At 42.7% G+C, this 18,390-nt stretch overlaps 1 protein-coding gene across 1 annotated transcript in view; it reads right to left on the bottom strand.

Annotated features, from left to right (window-relative positions):
* The window catches only part of PWP1 (PWP1 homolog, endonuclein), a 753,749-nt gene that overhangs the window by 454,703 nt on the left and 280,656 nt on the right, over positions 1 to 18,390 (bottom strand). The window lies entirely within an intron of this gene.

Genomic DNA, 18,390 nt, shown 5'->3' with positions numbered 1-18,390 from the left:
GGACTGCTAATTGCATTACTTTGCTTGTCCTCTGGCCACAAAGGTGGACATGTAGTTAAAGCTTGGCCAAACATGACTCCCCATCTCCTTGCTTACAACAATTAGTGTATTGGGCAGACTAAGACCAAAGCAGGCCAATCAGAGTGCCATCAAGTGAACTAATCTATGGTTGCTAGGGCAATAAGTTGTTTTCTGTTTTTTTCTAAAACCATGGTGCTGTAAGGATGAACTAAGCCTGTTGCTGGTAAGGACCCTCTTTAGTGGATAAAGGTGAAGAGCTGAGAAGAAAATAGGGCTGAGGGATAGAGAGAGAGACCGCTGGTGATGTTGTCATTGGACCCCCTGGGTCCACCTTGGACTGAAACTCTGAAAGATGCCCCTTGGACTTCCAAGTTCTGGGCCTATTGCTCTTTTGTAAAATTTTTTTCTGAGACAGGGTCTTGCTCTGTCATCCAGGCTGGAGTGCAGTGGCATGATCATGGCTTACTGCAGCTTTGACCTCCTGAGCTCAAGTGACCGTCCCTCCTCAGCCTCCCAGGTAGCTGGGACTACAGCTTCATGCCACTACACCTGGCTAATTAAAAAAAAAATTTATAGAGATGGGGTCTCCCTATGTTGCTCAGGCTGATCTCAAACTCCTGGGCTGAAGCAATCCTTTTGCCTTGGCCTCCAGCAGTCTTCCTGCCTTGCCCTCCCAAAGTGCTGGGATTACAGGCATGAGCCACTGTGCCTGACCTTTTGATTAAGATAAGAAAACTTGGGGTTTTACTGTTCTTTATGATCAAAACCAGTGTGAATACACTGGACTCCAGATTCAGCTATTTCAGTTACATAGGAGCGTGGGCAACTTATTAAACTTTATTAATTTTTAAATTTATTTATTAATTCACTTATCCAATAAACATTTATTGAACATATACTAAGTAAACTCAGCACCAAAGATGAAAGATGAAACTATTTGATTCCTGTCTTTAAGGAGCTCACAGTCTTTGGAGAGAAAAAAAAATGACCACAAAACAAGGAAATATTGTTTTAAAATTCAAGGTGAGTACAGAGAAAGCATATAAACATAAGTCTGTCTGGAAATTTCAGGCAAGGCTTTGAGTTTGAGACTTGCTGCCAGAAAGACAAGGGCATTCCAGATAGAGAAGAGCACCAGCAAGGCATGGAGGCAGAAGAGGGGTGGGCATACGATAGCTCTAGCATAGTGTGGGAGACAGGGAGAGGCGGACTGTAAGTCAAGAGAGGTGGACAGGGTCAGATCAGAAACTACATCATGCAGAAAGGTTTTGCCTAAGTCATGGAGAACCACTGAAGGATTTGCAGTAGGAGAGAAAGATTGGATAGGATTTGAAAGATTAAAAAACCCAAACAAACAACACAATTCCAGATGACTGAAACAGGGCAAGACTGGAGACAAAGAGAACTAAGAGATCAAATGGTGGTAAGAGTAGGAGGTTGAAGAAGGTGGCTGTTGAAATCGTTTGTGTGAGATGGTGCGTGGTTGGGCTAGGTCATATATCTAAGTGGTGAGTAGATATTCTAATTGAGTAGCCAGAACATGTTGGCTCTTTGGATGTGGATAAGCAGGGAGAGGATTATATGTTACTTAACGGGTTTATGATAAGAATAGTTCTTACATTTCTGAGATTCTTAACCTTTTGGGAGTCATAGATCCCTTTGAGAATTTTATGAAAGCATAAAATTGTCTTCTCATAAATATGTCTTCCCATAAATATAAACATATATAAATATGTCTTCTCATAAATATAAACATGCATAATAATAATAGCTACCATTTGCTAAACACTATGTTCCAATCACTGTTCTAGATACTTTATTTATTTAATTGTCACAGCAAACCTATGATTTGGTACTATTTTTTATCCCCATTTTATGGTTAATAAACTTGAAGAGGTGAAATAATTTGCCCAAGTCACACAGTAAACAGCAGACCGGAAGTTGAACCAGGTTGTCCAACTCAAGCTCTGTGATTTAATGACTATGTTTCACCAGCCCTCATACACAGGTACCTGTATTAGTCCATTTTCACACTGCTGGTAAAGACATACCCGAGATAAAGACATATCCAAGACTGGGCAATTCACAAAAGAAAGAGGTTTAATGGGCTTACAGTTCCATGTAGCTGGGGAGGTCTCACAATCACAGCAGAAGGCAAGGAGGAGCAAGTCTTGTCTTACATGGATGACAGCAGGCAGAGAGGGCTTGTGCGGGGAAACTCCGTTTTTAAAACCATCGATCTCATGAGACTCATTCACTATCATGAGAACAGCACAGGAAAGACCTGCCCCCATAATTCAATCACCTCCCACTGGGTTCCTCCCACTACACGTGGGAATTATGGGAGTCAAAATTCAAGATAAGATTTGGGTCAGAACACAGCCAAACCGTATCAGTACCTACGCTGTGCCTACAGTTCAGGAAGTCAGAGATTCCTCCACCCAAAGTCCATCCACTGCCCCTTAAAAGTCCAGATCTGGCAGTAAGAACACCTGCTATAAATGAAAGCCATTGGTCAACTCTAGGGAGTGAGATCAGTGTAAGGGATTCCCATCAATGATTTTGGGTACCCTCAAACCTACCTTCCATCACTGTGGTTGAAAGAAACCAGCTTTATGGCCTAACCCAGTGATATTATGTCTCTCCCTAAAGGAGCATTTGAAAACATTTTTTTTGTTAGATTCCTCATGAAATGTTAATAATAGATATACTGTTTATCAGTTTATGTTCTGTGTGTGTGTGTGTGTGTGTGTGTGTGTGTGTATGTATGCTTTATACATAAAAAATAAGATTTTTTCAGTCTCTCCTCCCACTTAGAGTCAACTTTTCCCTGGTTAGCGGTGTCATGTTACCATTGAGATACACACTCTAACCCTAACCATCTACCTATTAAAACTGTTTTCAATAACTCTCTGTCTTAGCCTACTAGAAAGAGACTTACCTCCCTTGATGGCTTGAAGAAGCTGCTCTGCTGTGAGAGGACTTATGGAGACTGCCTTTTGGTATGAAAAACCTGCAGGCAGTCTCAGAACTGAGAGTAATTCCCAGCCAATGGCCAGCAAGAGAACAGGACCTCAGTTCTACAATCCCAGGGAAATGGATTCTGCCACCAACCTGAGGGAAGAAAGGAGGAAAGGGTGGGGAAGAGGGAGAAGGGAAGGAAGGGAAGGAGAAAAGGAGGAAGAAAAGAGAAGAAAAAAAAGAAAGAAGTAAAATTGAAGGGGAAACTGGATTAGATGTTAACTAATATGTATTGTAGGACAAAGAGAAATAGAAAATTGCCATTTTGCAACAAACTTTGAGGAGATGCCAAAACCACTGAGTGAAAAGTTATTGAGAAACTGGTTATTTATACCATCTCAAAGGATAACTCCATGAATTATTTAGTAATTACAAAAGGTTAAAAGGAACCTCTACAATGGGAAAATCTGGCACTATCACCTTAATCAAGTGATCAGAATTACCATCACTAATAATGAAAAAAACAGATATTCTGTGTCTCCAGAAGTGATGCTCTGGAGACATCATCGTTTATGCAGTATTCCTGTCTTTTACACCAGAATCTAATCATAAGGAAACAATCAGACCATTCTGCAGAACAACTGTCCTGGGCTACAAAACATCTCAATGTCATGAAAGACCAAATAAGAAGGAGAAATAAAATGTAGCACTTTTCTCGATTAAAGGAGACACAATGGACATACAAACATAGCAACTAAAAGCAATAAAACAATGGGTGATCATGGTTTGAATCCTGGATCAATTAAAAAAAAAACTATTAAAGACATTTTGGGGCATCTTCAGGAAATTTGAATGTTTGTTACTATGCAACATCATTGCAGCAATATTAATGGCTCAAGTGTGATACCTGCGGGAGAATGTCCTCATTCTTAGGAGATTCATGCTGAGTAGTTAGAAGCAAAGGGTTGTGGTATTTGCAACTTCTTTTCAAATGATTCCATCAAAAGAGTGTGTGTGTGTGTGTGTGTGTGTGTGTGTGTGTGTGTGTGTGTGTGTACATATATAGAAAAAAGCAAATGTAGCAACAATTGATAGGTGTGATGGTTAGTATTAAGTGTCAACTTGATTGGATTGAAGGATGCAAAGTATTGTTTCTGGTGTGTCTGTGAGGGTGTTGCCAGAGGAGATTAACATTTGAGTCAGTGGACTAGGAAAGGAAGACCTACCCTTAATGTGGGTGGGCATCATCCAATCGGCTGCCAGCAAGGCTAGAAAAGGCAGATGGAAGAAGGTTGAGTAAGTTGGCTTGCTGAGCCTTCAGATTTTCATTTTCCTCCCATGCTGGATGCTTCCTGCCCTTGGACATCAGACTCCACGTTCTTCGGCCTTTGGACCCTTAGACTCAAACCAGTGGTTTGCCTTTAGCCACAGATTGAAGGCGGCACTGTTGGCTTCCCTACTTTTGAGGCTTTGGGACTCGTATTGAGCCACTACTGACTTCCTTGCTCCTCGGCTTACAGAAGTCGTGGGACTTTGCCTTGTGGTCATGTGACCCAATTCTCCCTAATAAACTCCCTTTGATAAATACATCTCTCCTATTAGTTCTGTCCCTCTGGAGAGCCCTGACTAATACAATAGTTTAGGCGAAGGACGAAGTTCGTTGTACTGTTCTTTAAATTTTCTATAGTTTTGAATTTTTTCAAAATAAAATTTGGATACAAACAAAACGGTTTCCAAATTACACGACCGCTCATATTTGTGAATCCCAGAGGCTTCCAGTGATAAGCATGTCACTTCACACACATTATCTCAGCTAATGCTTACCAAATTTAAAAGTTGTTGAATGAATGAATTCATCATTTATCAGGTACTTGCATGAATGATGAATGAATTATTATGCTAATTTTCTAGCTGTAGAAAACTGAGGCTCAGTGATGCCAACATTTCTAAGGTCTCACTGTTAAAAAGTGGCAGAGCCAAACCTCCCCCAACATGGCCCCATGACTCCTCCCCAACAGACAAACTTCCCACACAGACCAGACTCCACCAGCTGGTCATGGGTGCATATGAGATGCCATGTCCAGAAGTTGGTGCTCCTGGAAGTTTCTAGAAATCAACAGGGAGCAGCATTTACAGGCTGCTTTTGAAACATGTTGACTGCCTGGGAAGCCCTGTCATCCATTCTTTGGGCTTATTTGCACCTTCCGGTTACTGTTAACATCTTTTGCCCCTTTGCAGTAATTGAGATTGTAAATTTTAAGAAGCATAGCCTTTTGTACATGTAATAAAGGATTTTGTTGCCGGTTACTGCTACCCAAAGCAGTCCAGAAATTTTCTCCAGTGGACTGTAGCAAGGGCATACCTGCACTACTCTGTAGGCTGCCAAAGGTATCCTTTAAACATTTTAATCTCACTGGATGTTTGAATAAACTAAGGCCAAGTAGGTAAAATGACTTGGCCAAGTTGATGTAATAAACTTGGGAACAAATACCATTTCCCAGAACTGTGGGTCATAGTTCCACTAGACTCTTGCTTCTCAACTGGTAGACAGAAGGATCACCAAGGAGGCTTGTTAAAAATACAGACTCCCAGTCCCCCTTCTTGGAAATTGTGATTCAGTAGCTCTTGACAAGGCCTGGGAATCTGCATTTTGAAAAAATGCCCCAGGTGAATGTAATGTTGGAACTTACCAGACTCTACTTTGAGAAACATCACTCTAAACTCTCCGCTCCATGCTGACGAGGAGCAGGTCTTCTCATATCTGTTTCTCCAGTGACTCATAGAGTGCCTGGCACATGGCAAGTGCCTATGGCATTTCAACAGATATTTGTCGAGTTCCTGTGAGATGGCAGGTTCTATTCCAGGTATCTGGGATATGTCAGTGGAGAGACAAAGATAAAAAAACCCTTGCCCTCAAGGAGCTTGAATTCCAGCAAAGTGTAGAGAACAACAAACCAAAAATGTTTAAATAAATAAATAATATGTTATGTTAGCAAATGATAAGAATGTTGGGGAAAAGAATAGCAGGGGAAGGATCAGGAGTTTGGATCAGTACTGTTTACAGTTTCGTTTGGTGGTTTTGGTGAAGGTGGGGTTCATAGAGAAGATGACCTTTGAGCAGTGGCCTGAGGGAAAGGCAGAATGGACCATGCAGGCTTCCAAGGGGAAAGTATTCTAAGCAGAGGGATCAATGAGTGCAAAGACCCTAAGAATGGAGCATGCCTCATGTGTTCAAAACAGCGAGGAGGCCTGTGTGGCTGGAACGGAAAGAGGCGGGAAGGAGGTAGTTGGAGGTGAGGTCAGAGAGGTTGTTAGCTGGGGGTGAGAGGGTGAGGAGCGTTGGTGATGGGGAGCAGAGAGGTCGTGAAATACCTTTAGGTTTCTATGATAACTTTGGCTTTTACTCCAAATGAAATAGGAGCCATTGCAAGGTTTCAAGTAGAAAAGTGATGTAATCAGATTTACATTTTAGAAGGATGCTTCTAGCTCTAGCATTAGTGGGGCAAGGGAGTAAGCCTGCAAAGCAGTGAGGAAGATATTTTAATATTCAGGCCAGAGACGATCATGGCATGAACCATGATAACAGTAAAAGAGTGGTAAAGGCTTGGAGGGTTCTGGGCTTATTTTGGAGAGGAAGCAGCAGGGTTTCCTGGTGCACTCGATGTGGAGTAGAGAGAGGGAAGTCAAGGATGACTCCACGTTTTCTGGCCTGAGCAACTGGAAGGACTGAGTTTTCATTCACTGAGATGGAGAAAAATGCAGGCGGGGTGAGTGTGGGGGAGACCCACAAGTCAGCTTAGGAGATATGAAGATCAGGGTATCTATTGAACATCCAAGTGTAGGTAGTTGGCTATATGAGCGGGTACCAGAGACAGCTCTAAGCTGGAGATATGTACTTGGGAGTCATTGGCATAGAGTTGGTCTTTAAAGCCATGAGACAGGACAAGGTCACTTCAGAAGCAAAGGTAGAGAGAGAAGAGGACCAACGGCTGAGGCCTTCCTTATGTCAAATAAAAAAGGAGGAACCAATAAAGGAGACTGAAAGGGCAGAAGGGAAACCAGAAGAGCATGGCATCCGAGAACCAAGGGAAGAAATTCTTTCAAGGGGAAGAGAGACTGGAATGCAATGTCAACTGTGTCAGATGCTGCATTCTAGTCAAGTAAGATAGACTTTGCACTGAGAATGGACCCTTGGCTTTAGGAACGTGGAGGTCACTGGTAACCTTGAGAAGAGCAGTTCAGCGGCAGAGTAAGGTCAAAGGCTGACCAGAGTAGAGAGTGACACAGGTTACTACAGCAAATATAAACAGCTCTTTGCGGGGGTCTATTAGTTTTCTATTGCTGTGTAACAAGTTAGCACAAACTTAGTGGCTTAAAATACATGCAGTTATCATCCTACATTTTCCATGGGTTGGGAGTCTGGACAGGGGTTAGCTGGGTCCTCTGCTTGGGGTGTCACCAGGTGAAATCAATGTGTCTGCTAGGGTGGATTCTCATCTGAGGCTCAGAGTTCTCTTCCAAGCCCACTCAGTTGTTGGCACAGTTAAGGTCCTTGCAGCAGTTATCTTTTTGCCGACTGGCAGCCAGCAGTCACTTTCAGCTCCTAGAGGTGACCCTCAGGCCTTTGCCATGTACCCCCCTTCACAGACCCTCTCACAGACTAGCAGTTTGCTTGGTATTGGCCAAAAAGAGAGCATCTCTGACACTTCATCTTCTCATAAAGGGCTCACCTGATTAGGTCAGGCCCACCCAGGATTATCTCCCTTTTGATAAACTCAAAGTTAGCTGATTAGTAACCCAATCAGAAGTGTAGTATTTCATCTTATTCACTGGCCCCTCCCATACTCAAGGAGAGGGGACTATACAAGGTGTGTACATGGCAAGTGGGAGAAATCCTGGGGCTTAGAATTCTGCCTGCCACAAGGGGTTTTGCGGCTAGGAAAATGGGGTGGTAGAGTCTGGGAGTGGTGCCTCACACCTGTAATCCCAGCACTTTGGGAAGCCGAGATGGGTGGATCACCTGAGGTCAGGAGTTCGAGACCAGCCTGGTTAACATGGTGAAGCCCCATCTCTACTAAAAATACAAAAATTAGCCGAGTGTGGTGGCAAATGCCTGTAATCCCAGCTGTTTGGGAGACTGAGGCAAGAGAATCACTTGAACCCAGGAGGTGGAGGCTGCAGTGAGTGGAGATCATGCCGCTGCACTCCAGCCTGGGAGACACAACGAAACTCTATCTCAAAATAAACAGGAAAAGGAAAAAAAAGAAAATGGGGTAGTAAGGGCAAATGGGTGTGGTAGGTGTCTCCAAGATGCCCCAATGATTTCTGCCTCCTGCTATTCATGCTTTCCCTTGAGTGTAAGTTCACTAATTTTTTTTTGCTATAATTTAAAAAAAAATGATAAAATATACTTAACAAAAAATTTACCATTTTAACAAGTTTTAAGTGTGCAGTTCAGTTATATTAACTACATTTGCCTTGTTATGCAACCATCACCACTATGCATCCCTTAAACTTTTTCATTTTCCCAAGCTGAAACTCTGTTCCTATTAAACAATAACTCCCCATTTCTCCCCCCAGCCCCTGGGAACCACCCTTCTACTTTTTTTCTGTCTCTGAATTTATTCCAGATGGCTACAAGTAGAATCATACAATATTTCTCCTTTTGTGCCTGGTTTATTTCACTTAGTATAATGTCTTCAAGGGTCATCCATGTTGTAGCATATGTCAGAATTTCATTCCTTTTTATGGCTGAATAATATTCCAGTGTATCTATATACTATATTTTGTTTATCCATTCATCTTTCAACGAACACTTCAGTTGTTTGTACCTGTTGGCTATTGTGGATGCTATTATGAACATGAGTATACAGATATCTGTTCGAGTTCCTGCTTTCAGTTTTTTTGTGTGTATACTCAGAAGTGGAATTGCTGGGATATGTGGTAATGTTTTGAAGACCCACAGTACTATTTTCCACTGTACCATTTTACATTCCCAGCAGCAGTGCACAAGGGTTCCAATTTCTCCTAGCCTGACTTACTTCTAACAAATAGAATGAGACAGAAGTGATGAGATCGGCCAGGTTGTCAAAAAGCTTGTCTTGGGTACTCTCTCGGTTTGCTGGCTCTGAAGGAAGCAAACTGCCAGGTTGTGAACTGCCCAGTGGAGAAGCTCAAGTGGCAAGGAACTAATGTTTCTAGCCAATAGCCACCAAGCACCTGAGCCCTCCCCACAGCTGTGTGTGAGTGTGTGTGTGTGTGTGTGTGCGCGCGCGCGCACGCACGTGCGTGCGCTTAGAAGTGAATCATCTCCCCATCAAGCCTTGAGATAACTGCAGCCCTAGTTGACATCCTTGTGAGAGACGTTGAATCAGGGCTTGAGCTGCTAAATTTTGGGTATACATAGCATAGATAACTAATGCAGTGTGGCTGGATAAAAACTTATTAAGAAGAAAGAAAAAAAACAGGTTTGTATGCTGCTGTCAATGATCTTGTAGAGGAAAAATTCCAGGAGAGAGAGGAGAGAATTGCTGAGGGGATACCCTTTGGTAGACAAGAGGGGATAAGATCTGGCAAATGAGAAGAGGGATTGACTTTAGATAGAAGCAGAAGCTTATCTACACAGTGAGAGAGTGGATTCACTGGAGAAATCCATATGAATTGAAGTCTGTGGTCAGGAATTTAAAGTAACACCAGCAGGAAGTGGTGTGATTTTTCTCTAGCCACTTTCAGCTGCACAGGTTTGAGTATAGAGTAGGTAGGACTGCATTTAACCAGGGCTTTGTTTTGCCAAGAGAGGATGGCAAAGCCAGAGGGGGACAAAGGAGTTGGAGACAATTCACAAGGTAGTTATTTTAATGGTTGGCCATGAATAGCGACATGGTAGGATTGAGCAACTGGGGGTCCCAGTTATGACAAAAGATTGTCGGAGTTGGGTTACTTGAGACCATAGTGTTTAGCAGGTGGACACAAGAAATCAAGATTAGTGATGGGGTGAAGTTATAGGGTGTGGCGATGGGACAGAGTGACTGAGAGAAGGTAGAGGAGAAGGTCGTTAAAGGAAAGAAGTTCAAGGAACCGAAACACCAGTGTGTCAGGTGCTGTGGAGGGATCATCTTTAATATCATCACTATAGAGATCACCTATATTGAAATTACAACATTGAGGGTTAGTAGGAATAAATGTATACATTAATAAGAGGCTATTGAACATGTGTGTCATATCTGTGAAGCCATTTTTTAAAATCTAGGACCAAAATAGCAAAAAATAAATCTTGATCATGGCAAACCTGTGTTTACTCCTTATTTTCTGCTAGGCACTATTTTAAGTGCTCTATGTGCATCAACTTGTTTGTTTAATCCTCAACAAACCTGTGAGGTAGGTACTGTCATCATTCCCATTTTATAGATGAGCCAACTGGCACAGAGAGGCTTAAGTAATTTTCCCCAAATCACATTGCTGATAAGTGGAAGAGCTGGGATTTGAGTACTAGAGTCTAGGTCTGGTGTCCTTACTTTTAATCACTAAACTCTCCTGCTTCCCTTTTGTCCCTTCATCAATTTGCTCTTCTCTAGAAAGTTCTCAAGGCACTAGGGTCAGGGCCATGTAACTTGTCACTTAATCATATTTCATGTTGAATTAATCATCATGCTTTCTTGTGTGTCAGTCTTCCTTCCACAACTAAGAGCAAAGAAACATCTGTAATGCTCACTCTGTTCCTCCCCTGATCCCAGTTCTTGCACACACACACTCACAAATATGCATGTGCGCGCACGCACGCACACACACACACTTGCACCTCCCTCTGCCAAGCACAGAGCTGGACACACAGTTGAGTGTCTTTCCGGTTAGGGTAGAATAGGGCAGTGATTATGAATGAGCTCTGGGGCAATTTCCTGGTCCCAGGTCCTGGCTCTGAAGCCCCATATTGGTTATGTGACCTTGGGCAAGCTCCTTTGCTTTGATGGGTCTTAATTTCTCAGTTGTAAAATGGGAACTTTGATTGCTCCTTCCTTGTAGAGCCTGTGAAGAGAGTGAGTGGGAATTACCTAACCCTAAACAAGTGCTCAATAGAAGTTATTGTTGTCATCATTATTACCCTCCCTAATCTCCCATCACTCTCCTACTTCCAGCTCATTGTCTTTCTGGTAATTCCTTGAATATATTAAGCAATTCCTTGCCTCCTGGCCTTTACATTTGTTATGTCCTCTGCCTGAATCATTCTTACTCTATATTTGCATAAGATAAGCTTCTTTGATTCAGATCTCTGCTCAAATGTCACCTCCTCAAGTGACAGCCTCATCTCATGGTTTTATCTAAAGCTCACATGTGCACATGCATGCACACACACACACACACATTTTACTCTTTTATTATCTGCACAGCACTCACCACTATCTGGAATTATTACAAATATTAATTGCTTATTGTCTGTCTCCCTCCCTAAAATATAAACTCCAGGAGGACAAGAACTTTGTATTCCTTGTTCATGGCCATTATCCAGTGCCAGGCATTAAACAAACACTCAATAAATCTTTTTGAATGAATGTTGAATGAGAAGCCATGACTGCTTATAATCAAGATCACTATTAACTGAGTGTTTACTCTGTGCAAGGCATTGCATTAAGTCCTGGATATGAATTGCTTCATTTAACCTTCACCAATAGCCTAAGAAATACCTATGATGGTTCTCAAATTTACAGAAGACACACTTGAGGAACAGAGCAGGTAAGTCACATATTGAAGATCACGCTGTAGGTACATGCAAGAGTTGGGCTTCAAATCCATGTTTCTTGGGCAAAGCCTGCAGTCTTGACCACTGTGCATTTCAGGTAAAAGACTTCTCCTCTCTTACGGCCATAACTTTTTCCTCTCATATTCCAACCCAGCTGCTGTATCTGGCACTCAGGCAGGCTGCCTTCAGGTCCACCAGGGAATATTCTGGAAAAGAACCAACTCAGCTCCTTGGAAAGGAGCCCCAGCTGGGCTGGGAGCATCAGGTCTGTGAGGCCCCTGCTGGCTCACCTGCTGCCTGCTGGCAAATCCACATGTCCATGATTGGTTCTGAGGGGAAGCCACCAGGTGTGGGAGTTGCTGAGCCAAGATCTCAACAGGCTCCTCACCCTTCATAGCCTACCCCTGCTGGCCCCCTACCTTCTAGCTGTAATAGTATATGTGGTATTTCCACAAGAGTCCAACCTGTCTCTCCACCCCTTGCCTCAGAATATTCTGCTCTCCTACTGTCATACCCTTCCTGCCTCCTTGTCCTCAAGCAAACTCCTGCTTATGCTTCAAGACCCAGCTCAATAGTCACCTCCTGCATGAAGCCTTCTCTGATCTTCCCCAGGCTGACTGGACTACCCTCCACTGTTTCCTGCCTCTGCACTGTACTGCAGAGCAACTAAGCAGGTGGGCTTGGAGCCAGGTCATTAGATTCACACATTTTCTCCTTTGCTAGTAAGCTGTGTGACCTCAGCAAATTAAAGTCCCCAAGCTGAAGTTTTCCCATCTGTAAAATAAGGACAATAATAGCACTTACCTCATAGTATTGGTGTGAGGCTTAAATGAGATAACCCATGGAAAGTGCATGTGCCTGGTACATAGTGAACCTGCAAAAATATTAGCAATGATCATTATTAACTCTACCTTTCTTAGAGAACCTGTGTACCACTTTAGACTAATCTTGGGATGTTATCTTGTACTCATGAGCTTTGTGCTGTGACTGGAACATACTAGTTGCTCCATAAAGGTTTGTGGAATGGATCTGGCAACTTTTTAGGAAGCATGAATTAAGGGAAGAGAGGAGAATGCATTTCTCTCTGTGTCTCTGTCTCTCTCTCTCTCTCAACAGGGTCAGAGTCTTGTTGGGGTCAAATAGTAAGGATGTGGATGAGGTGGCAAACAGCCCAACCAAACCCTGTGGCTTCTGTGCTTACTCTCAGCTTGTAGCCTCAGTTTCCTTCATCCTCTTAATCATTGTATTTACAGTGGGAAAATCTTTTTGGAAGACAGTTGCTGCAGGCGTCTCAAAAAACCTAGGACCCAGAGAAAATTCTTGGCCCCTTTTCACCAGGCTCATATGCTCAGATTATTTCCTGAGGATTTCCTGAGGATCTATGTAACCAGATCTTTTATTACCCTGGTGCTGGGAGAAAGCAACAACATAACCTTATAGGCTAATGCTGGGGAGGTCAGGTTTCTTCTCAACTTCCCGTGCATTTGGTGGGCATGGCCTTACCGAGTGATGAATGATTCCATGACTCAAAGTGCCACATTACAGAGGGGTTCCTTGGGTGTAGAAAGGTGATCCCTCTGCCATACTCCTCTCCTCATCTTTCTTTCTATAAGGGTCTAGTGCCCTGACTACAAGGGGGTACCTCCTTCCTACCATTTCCTCCCATTTCATCTCTCCATTTTCCCTGCCTGTCCTCATATTTACTTCTACTTGATAAGAGTCATGCTTTCAAGATAATTTCTTATAATAAATATCCTACATTAACATAGCACATTATTACATCTCTATTCTTTTAAAAATAGTCATTTTATTAAATAAGTAATGCATGATCATTATAAAAGATGTCGAAAATGCAGGGGCATTTAAGAATATTTAAATCAACTGTAACCTCATAGCCCCGAGAAAAACTACAAAAAAAAGTTTGCACATTTCCTTCTTGACTGCATGTGTGCTTATGTATACATTTGTACATACTTAACACCATCCTACATATTCAACGCAGATGCACACCATACACTTTGCATTTACTTAGGTCTTGTGACTTTCCATGACATGTTCGCATGATTTCTTTTTTTTCCTGGCCACCATCATAAAAAGGAAAGCAGATGTTATTGTCTTGGGATTCTGGATACAGGAAAACTAAGACCCAAAAAAGGAACACCCTTTCTCAAGGTCTTGCAGCTTGCTGGCACAGTTGGGATTGGAGCCCAGGTCTCTTGGGTCACAGCCAAGTCTTCTTTCCAGTGGCCTGAAAGAAAAAATAATCTACCCCAGCAGTACCAAGGAGAAGAATCTTAAGTACCAGTGCCAAATTTGTAAAATCTAGAATCAGAGTTCTTAGGCTGTTGACACTTTACCCAAAGTCCAAAGCTAGCAAATGCTGAAATGCTTCCATGAAGCAAATTGGAAATGTCCTGTGATCACTGAGGGAGGTGAGAGATACCTTATGTGGCCTTGATTTTGATACTCTCCCATCCCTGGTGACCCTCTCTTAGCCAGGGTTTCAAGTTGCAAACCAAAACATGAGTTACCCCTAATATATGCAGAAAGTTAATTTATTCAAGGATATCAGGCATATCACAGAATCTCCAGAAAGGCTAGAGAATCAGATATGGTAGCCACATTGCCAGAAACAACCAAACCTAAGGACAACTGTCAAATATTTGACAACTTCACAACACAGGCTCCAAGTAATCAGAGGAGTGGAAGGTGGTAGATAACCTCTGCAACTGTTCCGGAACATACTCGCTGAACATCAGCCCTGCCCAAATACACCTCAGAAACATGCCAGTAGGAAATGGTATTAGTCAGGTTTCTTTGGCAGTAGTGCCACATAGCAAATTATTCTCCGATCTCAACAACGAGCATTTTATTCTCTGTTCATGGATCTGTTGTGGCTTGGCTAATCTCTGCTGGGCTCAGCTGAGCAAACTGGAGTTTGGTTTAGAGTTCAGGTCAGTTTCAGGTCTGTTTCAGGTTTCTTCCTTCTAAGACCCAGATGGAAGGAGCAATGGTTATATGGAACATAGTCTTCTCATGGTGAGGAAGGAGACTCAAGTGGGCTGATGGAAACTCACCATGCTTCTTAAGGCCTCTCTGAGATGCTGTCCCTTTTGTCTACTGTCCATGGCTCAAAACAAGTCACACAACCAAGCCCTCAGTCAACGGTCCAGAATGTAGACTCTGTTTTCTGCCACAGGAGGCACTACAGAGTCACATGGTTAAAAGCTTCGATTCTATTACAGGGAGAAAATGAAGAGTGGAGACAGTTATTCAATCTACCATAACCCTACAGATGCCACTCTTGGGCATAGCTTCTTCAGTTTACACCACCAACACTGAGCCCTGCTACCACTGGAACCTCTGTTCCTACTGCCTCTTATAAATGGAGGTGTTTGCCAACATTTTCATTAAAATGGATTCTACCCAGCAGCTGCTTTTCTGGTTCACTGGTTTCTAGTTCGTTATCTAGAGCAGATACAGCCTCTTGACTGTGTCCTGGCTACCAAGGAGGCTCAAAAATCAAGTTTCTGGCTTCTATCTAGGTGGGGATGGGCAAGTTCATTTATTAAGGGGGGAATTGGTTAATTTAGTGAGAACTCTCTCTGACATAGGAAGTGTGGTCAGGGTATCGGGTGACCGGAAAGGATGGCAGATGCCCACTGCACCCACCTTCACAGCAGACCTCTGGGGACAGGGAGATCTAGCACAGCCCATAACTCAGCCATGTGTCTACCACTGTCCTCTTGCTGTCTCCATGCTCTCACCTCCCTGACTCCTCTGCTCCCTGAATTTATCTTCTCCCACTTATAACATCTGCCCTGCCTCCTTTACTCTGATGACTGTCACAGAGCTTGCTGGACGCACCCAATACCCATTCTCTCCTTCTTCCTTTAAGTAAGGGACCCTTAAGCTTTAGCTAGGTGTAAGGACAACCACCTGAAGACTACACTTTCCATTTTCCATGCAGTGAGGTGTGGCTCTGTGCCTATCTTGGGGCCAATGGATGTGAGTGGAAGGGAGGTGTGAACAAAGGCAGGACCATATTCCTAAAAGGAAGTTGCTTGCCTTTCATTTTCTACTTTTCCAAGCCCACAGATTGGAATGTAGATGGGGTGAACTGCATCGATCCTGCAGGAAGGGCAGCAGCCATGGAGATTGTGAAACTGCAAGATAGAAGGACCCAGGTGTCTGAGAGACACTGAGGAGCAGACCTGCCTCCCCTGCTGGACTGTCAACTCTGATTTATGTTAGTACATAAGAGACAAATGAACTTCTATCCATTGATACCACTAAAATTTTGGTCACTATAAAAAATAAAACCAGCTGAACCAATATTCTAGCAAAAACAGAGACCCACCCAGTTTTTCTTTGGTGTGAGAGTAGATAAGGTTAACTTACTAGCTTTGGAGATAGGCATATCTAAAGTTCGAATCCTGACCCTGACAATTCTTAGCTTTGTGACTTTGGGAATATTATCGCAACCTCTGAATCCTCATCTGTTTTCATCTGTGAAATGGGGTTATCCTATCTACTCATAAGATAGTAGTATGGTTTACTTTTTTAGATTGGATATAAAGCCCTTAGTACAGTGGCTGGCATTTAACTGTTCAAATAAAAGGCATGGATTACTATTATTTGGGAGTAGAGTTTGGACTTCGGCTGCAAACATACATCTCATATATGTGACAGCCAAAGGCTTAGGTTTAATGAAATTTTCATTCACTAACTAGAATAGTTATTAATTCCTAGTGTGTATAGGACATTCTCCTAGATGATGTGGAGGAGATAAAAAGATAAGATAGAAATATAAAGATAAATAAGGAACAATTCTGCATTCAGGTATCTTACAATTTAGTGAGAAAGGAGAAAATAGAAACAACCCACTACTCCACGGCTAAATAAAATAAATGTGAAAAATAAAGTGCAGGCAAAATGTCAGGAGCAAGAAGAGGTTATACCTAAACCCAACTAGGGTAGGATTACCAGATTAAAATGTGGGACATCCAGTTAAATTTTATAAGTAACAGGTAATTTTTCAGTATAAGTATGCTCTATGAAATATTTAGGACATACTTATAGAAAAGATTATTCATTGTGCATCTGAAATTCAAATTTAACTGGGTATTCTTTATTTCATTTGCTAAATCTGGCAACTCAAAACTTGGAAGGATTAAGGGAGACTTCAGGGACGAATTGGCATATGAACTGTGCCTTAAGGATAATGAACAGCATTTCAGTAGCTGGATTATTTAAGGCTATTCCAGGCTGAGAAGACAACAAGAATAAAGGATGAAAGGTTGAAAATGCCTGGCATATCTTGGTAACTATGCGTTACAGTCTGGTGATTCATCTAACTTGGCCATCAACTTGGTGGATCTAGCTAATGCCGAGCCTAGAGACAGTTACAGAAAAATGTGCCACCATGTTGCAAAATTCAAAAACTAGAATCTGGGATCCTTAGCATTGTGTCTATCTAACAGTACATGTCCCAAATTCTGAAAGCACAATTAAGCCAGAAAGTGGAGAATTTAAAGAAGGAGTGCGTAGTGTAATAGGGACATTCGATTTGAGGAAAAATAGGAATCACTGCCCAGGTCTTCTTTCTCTGCAAGACAACTATAAGACACACTACTTATAGGTTCTGGCAGCTTACAAGGACCCTACTCTGTCCCCTCACCCAGGGATTGGCCCCAGGCAGCCATGTATGTTCTATGAGGCCCAAGTCACCTTACCCAAAGATGATTGGGCCAATTGTGAGTATGTGACTCAGACTGAGCCAGCTGGACTCCATTTCCTGGGTGTTTGGAGTTAAGACTAGAAAATTCTAGTTCATTCTGAATCAATTGCTTGCATGGAGGAGTTGCAGTTATTAATAATTGCTGACAGGTAGAGCAAAGTCTTGTCCCTGCATTGGCTCAGGAACTCTGCTTGCTGAGGGTGATGAGACAGGAAGCCTGGAGACCCTTCTCTTCTGAGTTTGCTGATCAAAAGTTGGAAAAGTTCTTTGCCACATTCTAAAAACTGATATGGTTTTTATCATATCAGTTACTGTAAAATTACAGATACTGTAAAATGTGCAAACAGGCCAATAATTGAGCTTTAGCTGGGTGCGTGGACAACCACCCAGCTAAACCATTTCTTTTTGTTCTTCAGTCATTATCCTTTAGCCAGTGTCAGGGTTGGCCTGGGCACCAAGGGTCCAAGGCGAGGGCCTGGCTGCCACCTGCTCTCTGGATTCCATGCTGGCCCCTTCTCCATATGTATTCTCTGGAACCACAGTAAGGATGTATCCTGATCTCTAGGATTTTTCTGCTTTGTGCCCGCTCTAAACTCTGAGGGCTGCTGTTTGCATTATCGATAAGGAGGCAGCGAATCTGAAAGGTCAGCACCGTGTGCCTGCCTCTAATACCTCGTTCAAGCATGGGCTTGCAAGCCACGCCCGGTCTCATGATTCGAGCTTGGTGAGCTTGGGATTTAACGAGACTCATCTTGGGTTTGAACTGGTTTTGCTTTGGTCCTTGGGAATTCCCACAGAAAAAGGATTCATCAGACCTATCAGGTGAGCTGTCTCTGAATAAAATGAAAATTAATTGCTTACGGTGTCTTGCACTCATGAATCAGGAAATGAGTCGGGGGGGAAATGCTAAGGAGTTAAAGCTGAAGAATGGTTT

This window comes from Macaca thibetana, chromosome 11, assembly GCF_024542745.1.
Source record: "Macaca thibetana thibetana isolate TM-01 chromosome 11, ASM2454274v1, whole genome shotgun sequence".
Taxonomy (NCBI): Eukaryota; Metazoa; Chordata; class Mammalia; order Primates; family Cercopithecidae; genus Macaca; species Macaca thibetana.
Note: the sequence above shows the minus strand (reverse complement) of the source record. Positions and strands in the feature narration are given on the sequence as shown.